General features: G+C 35.6%; 1 long non-coding RNA gene across 1 annotated transcript; it reads left to right on the top strand.

The window, feature by feature from the left end:
• Positions 1-2425: 2425 nt before the first annotated feature.
• LOC115986793 lies at positions 2426-6278 on the top strand. Its single transcript, XR_004090882.1, has 3 exons — positions 2426-2897; positions 3096-3165; positions 6204-6278. It is a non-coding gene; the product is annotated as an uncharacterized LOC115986793 (long non-coding RNA).
• Positions 6279-6322: the final 44 nt, after the last annotated feature.

Here is a 6322-nt window from a genome sequence, read left to right on the forward strand (position 1 = left end):
TAAAGTAATCCATTGCAATGACCAAAAATCTAACTAGCTTCTTCCCTGGCGGAAATGGGCCCATAATGTCGATCTCCCACTAAACCAAGGGCCAAGGTGTGGTTACTAGTGTCATTGGTTCTCCTAGACATTGGCAAACCATTGGAATTTGTCACATGCTTTGACAAGGTCATTTGTATCTTTTTGTAATACAAATGGGTGTTTTTTTATGAACCTATAGTATCTATCATTTTAAAAAAATTATAATTAATAATTTCATTATACTTTCAACCTTGTTTTCAAATATATCACTACTGAACATAGCTTAAGTTTTGTCTCTTTAGGAACGGATCTTATACCTCACCAATATGTCTTTCTCACCCAAAACTGAATTTTGCCTCTGAAGCTTGTCTAAAACTGAACTTTGTGACTCTCAGGTGCAACTGATAGACAATTTCACCAACAAGAAAGGAATGACCAGTCATTGTTATAGGATTGCAAATCGGTCAATGGAACGTTCACTCACGGATGAGGAAATTAATGAGTTGCAAGGAAATTAATGAGTTGCAGGTATTTCATATGATAAAATTTTGCTGACGTTTCATTTTGTTGAGTATGTTTTTGGTGAAGATGATTAATCATTTCAAGTTTGTTTCTTTAATTGTGGTACGCAGCGGAATGTAAGAGAGCAGGAGCAGAGCAAGTTGAATATTGTTCTTCGATGAGGGGTTCTAGTGCAGTCTGCTACTTATATCATGTAAAGTTCTCCGCACAAAAAAAGAAAAAAAAAGGGACAACCAAATGTAACTTTTTTTAAAGAGAGAACCAAAAGTATTTGAATCATAATTCCATGGAAATTTTCATCTTCTATATGGTTACATTAACAAGATAACTTTTATCCCTAAAATTCTCCATATTTAGTTATAAGTTAGAACTTGATATTCATCATTTAGAAAGCCATCGCTTGAAATTCTTCCTCGTACTCTTTGAATATTATCTTAAGTTTGTTGGGAATTTTAGGAGACATCAATAGAAAACAAAAAATTGAAGTAGACTTAGAGGCATAAAATAGCTATTTTCCTTTAAATGATATTTGCCGCCACTCAATTGAGTTTGTTAATGGATTCAAGGCAAATTACTTTCATGATAAAATTAAGCATGGATTTTATATATAAGTAGAAATCTTGAGGGATTCTGTGAATTTTTCTCTAATGTTTTGTAAAATCTGTGAATAACTGAAAATGAACAACTTAATGGAGAAATTGTCTTTCAAACGCCACTTATTGGTGATAAAAATCGGTAAATATTGTTTTTCCTTAATTTACATGTCTTTCCCCACACTCAGGTGCCCTGGAATTGAATCCCATGCTACCGAGTCAGTAGCCCAGTACGCAATTTGCAGTCTAATGTTCATTTAATAATATGTAGTGTATGTAGTATGATGTGCATGTAATCTATGTATTATTGGAGAGGGAGAGAAGAGAACTCTCCCATACAAAGTCCAAACTCCAAATAACATTTTCAATTCTCTAGGAGCAGTCACTAGAGGTACAACATATGACTTCCTGTGATGTCTTTACGACACATTGGACATCTGGGCGATCTCGCCCCACAGTCTCTACAAGTCTGCAATGAAATAACTATAGTCAAAATAATTGCAATAAAATGTAAATCAGGGAGAGGTGAAAAGCTCAATTTATCAATGAGTTCAGCTCACCACGTGCCCACAGCCGAAGGCCCAGTCCCTTGGATTCGTTGCACAAATAGGGCAGACCTATAAACAAATTGGGCAGAAAATAAATAAGTGATCTCAAAAAACTGCAGTGAGCAAAACTCATGTCATGTGGACCAAAAAACTAGCTTGGACAAGTTAACCCTGTAACTATAAGAGCCCCTACCTAAGTCAAGCTGGTTAGACCATCATACAAAAGGCAAAAACTAGGTCGAAATGTTAACGGGTTTTGACTGGGCAGCTAGCCAGGTAGAGCATTAATTTGTTCACTCTTATTTCTAATAATGCATAATTTCATATATATATATATATATATGACAAGTAATAAACTTTCATTATTAAATAGGTTAATTCATGCTCATGATAATGAGAACTCCATAACTTAAAATAATCACAAAAAAGTATAAATAAAAAGAAGTGTATGAGGGTGTTACAATTTGTAAGACCCCACACTCAAAGAGTCAAGACCAATCAAACAAAGTACAAATCTATTTCTCAAAAAAAAAAAAAAACAAACAAACAAACAAACAAACAAACAAACTGGGCGAAAATGGCCAACTGGCCTTAAAAACCAAACAATCTAGTTAGTAGGCTTTCGTTTGAAACATATTTCGTTAATAGCATCTCGAGCCTCAGAGGCTCGATTTTGGTCTCAAAATCGAGCCTTTGAGCCTCGATTTTCTTGTGTGATGTGGCCTGTACACGGTGGAATGGTCCAGCTGGAAATCGAGTCTTTTAGACTCGATTTCCACGTGTATTCCAGACTGAAATCGAGTCTTAGAGACTCGGTTTCCAATTGGGGATTTTCAAATTTAACGTCTTCGTCTATTGCATTTGTCTCACTTTCACTCACACTCACGCTCACACCCTCTCACTCTCACACAAACCAGAGCGCTCTCACTCTCTCACCCTCAGTCTTACATTTTCATTTCCCACACTCACAAAACTCTCTCATTTTCTCTCTATCTCTCACACGGCCTCTGACATTCACACACGCTCACACACACACAGAACCCCGCCGGCGTCGACGAGCAGAGCCCAGCCCAGCCCAGCGACGACGCCGACGAGGCTGAGCCCAGCCATCGGCTCCTCTCCTCGTCGATCTCTCTCTCCCTCACTAGGAGATCCTTTCTCCTTTTCTCCCTCTCTCTCATTACCACCCCCATACCCATTCCGATTTTGGTTGGTAAGTTTTTTATATGATTTTTTGTTTTGATTAATGTGAAATTTTGGGTTTGGATTTGGATACTTAACATCTAGGTTATTTATTTAATTTTCAGTTTTGATTTTTGTGAAATTTGGGTTTGGATTTTGTGGTAGATACTTTATTTAATTTTTATTTTATGATTTTTATGAAATTTGGGTTTGGATTTGGTGAGTGCAGATGACATTCTTGCTTGGATAGTGCATATTGTTGCTGCCATCCTTAAGACTTTCCAAATTTCTGGCTTCAGGTTAGATTGTTATTGCTGATTAGGATTATAGCTTATACGAGAGAATTGTATATCTCATTAGGCTCATTTGCTTGTCTATTAGGAGCTTAGAACTTACAAGTTTATATGAAATAGTTATCTCATATATTTATAGTGCTTGCGTACCATTACAAATTACTAAATTATATGCATATAAAAAAGCACTTAGTAGTTTGCTATTGAAGAAACAAATTACATAGTCTTTTTTCAGTTATGAATTTTGGTTGATTGGTTATGCTTTAGGTTTTTCGGTTAGGAATGGTATTGTGTCAAACTTGGAGAGTCTTTTCTTTAAGGGAGCTGCATGCAGCTACAAACAATTTTAATTATGATAACAAGCTTGGAGAAGGGGGATTCGGCAATGTTTACTGGGGTCAGCTTATGGTAGTTTGTCACACCCTTTTTTGCTGGTCTTGAATATTGAAGTTGATCAATAGGAAATTAGCAATACACTTGTGACTATAAGAAAATGGCAATAAAGCTAAACAGCCATGTGACCTTTGTTTACTTTCTTCCATTCTTGTCAAACATTTAATTATCTTTTATTTTAGAAAGAATACTTAACAAGGAATGTATTTTAAATGTTCAAAATTTTAAATGAAATGCATGCTTGAAAGGTAAATTTCAAATGTGACCCGATAAAATATTGTATAAAAACATCATCTTCCAAATGAGCGGTATGGATAGTAAACATTGCAATTAAGACTCATAGCTTGCTCTAGCAATCATTCACTTCTAACTGTATAGTCTAGGAGGTCATGCACTTACATATATTGGAGGCTGAATAGTATGAATTGCGCTGGTCAATTGTAAGTTGTGTTGTTGTTGTTAATGGTGATTGTCTCTGTAGATTCTGGTTAGTTTCCAATGTCTACTTGGTTGAGGCTTATATTCAAACATTGAAGTGAAAGAAAAATCAGATTATTACCAGTATTATTATACTCTTTAAAAAAAAAAAAAAAGATTGTTTCAAAGAAAAAAAAAGGAAATCAAGTTTATGAAATGGAGTGAATGTGAGGTGGCGCAACCCTATCCTTCCACCCCTGTTATTTTACTTTATTCAATTTTTATATTAGAGGATAAAAAGGAGGATTGTGAAATCCATTCAAAAGTGAGATAGCACGTATTAAAAAAATGAGGAAGAGATGCCCAACATGATTTGAGTATGTACAACAAATCTCAAATGCATTAATGAGAAAGAGAGGCTTGATTTCATTTTGAATGAATGAAAAGGGTAAGAGGGATGTTCGAGTAGTAAAGACGGATATGATAAAACAAAGAGGTAACTGAAGAATCTGGCCTTAGGGTGGAATGGCCAAGAAAGATACCTAGCTGACAATGGAATAACGGATCAACCCCAGTTAGTTGGAATCAAGGTGAGAGACAAGAGTTGAGTGGAGTACTGATCATAACAGACTTTGTAATAATACCAATAGATCCAGACTTGTAACCCAAGTATGTATTAATTGATCTTCTAGGTTTTATATATATATATATATATATATTTATGGGGCAACCATAAAACCTGCCATTGCACCCAATCCTGCTTGGGGCATTGTAGTTTCTTGAATCCAGTCCAACCTTATTTCAGACCTGTGTGAGTTCACACCACTAGAGGAGGTGGGGTGGAGCCTCGGTGTCAGAACATGGTGATGGTCTCTTCGAGTTATATGAAATTACATTACAGATGCTTTTTAGGTCTAAACCAGTCATTGATTTTTCCTAGTGTCAGCATTGCTTTCCAACAGACTAGAATGTCAATTTAGATTGCTCGAGCTGGAACATTCTTTACTTCCATGGCAAGAAGTTTAGTTAGTTAAAAGCTTTTTCCTATTTCTTTCCAATATATTATGTTTTAGCGAGGCAGGATTTTCATTGAATGAATTAAACACTGACTTACATCTATGTCATCAAACTTTAACTTGCATATAACAAAAAAATATGACATTTGAGCTCTCTAGTTCGACTGGCACCTCCTCCCCTTATAAGTTCTAGGTGGACGGTGAAGTCTTGGGCTCAAGACATATTGGATGCATATGTAAACTTACTTACCAACAATGTTTTTTTGATACATTTTAAGTTGGGCGTGGGGATTTAAACCCTAGATGTCTCTGTTGGAAACACCAAGCAATGCCATTGAACTATAAGGCTTCTTGGCAAAAGTAGTGAGTGAATCAAAGTTAAATTATTATTAAATAAAATGCATTACTATAGCCGCAATAGACCTTGTCAAGGTCCTTAACAATTTTAGCCTTTGGTGAAGAATTCTCCTCATATTTCGAGAAAAATACACCTATTTCCTGGGCTGCAATTTATAAATAGGAAGTTAAAAATTGTCAAACAACTAATTACTTTCAGGTAGAGGAATAACAAATTCATTTTCCTCACATTGACAACAACACGTGCGCACACATAGAGTTAGTGAATAAAGTACCTCTTGACCCTCCACCAAGTAATTTGCACATGTGGTCTAATGCTTCTCGTTCTTGTCGACTCTTCTCTTCCTTTGAAATCCCATCTGAAGGTGTAATGTCCCCAACAATGGCTATTCAAAAAAAATTTCACAAGGTAAAAATAACTTTTAATTGTTCACCAAGAGAATTTACTAAAGAAAAGCACAAATAAGTAGAGATTATACAATGATCCTCATAAATCACGACTAATAGAACTTTTAAACATTTAAGGTCACATAATTGTAGTGTACTTGTAAAAGGATTAGTTCAATTTGCTGCAATATCATATGGATCCAATCCACTTACGTGTGGCTTTGGACCATTATTCAATATAGGGGAAAAAATGGGAAGGTTATGAACACCTAAGTGTTCTCATTGGAGTATAGTAATTCTAGTTAGACCTAAGTGATCTCATTGAGATTCTAATCAGCAAGTTTATATAGCTAGTAAAATATTAAATTATCATATTTTTGTTTTATTTAGCTCAGAAAAAACTTTTGCACCATCATATCTATGTTTACTTGCAATGTCAATATTACGTGCTAATTGCTTATCATTCTTGTGCAGTATGGATGCTGCAAATGCTGGACGGATTGACCATACACGGCCTGGCCCTATTGACGATTCGGTGTTAACGTTGCAATCCACCCATCGATCAGAAGCTATTTGGAATGGGCAGGTACAAT

This window comes from Quercus lobata, chromosome 4 (assembly GCF_001633185.2).
Source record: "Quercus lobata isolate SW786 chromosome 4, ValleyOak3.0 Primary Assembly, whole genome shotgun sequence".
In the NCBI taxonomy this organism is placed as follows: Eukaryota; Viridiplantae; Streptophyta; class Magnoliopsida; order Fagales; family Fagaceae; genus Quercus; species Quercus lobata.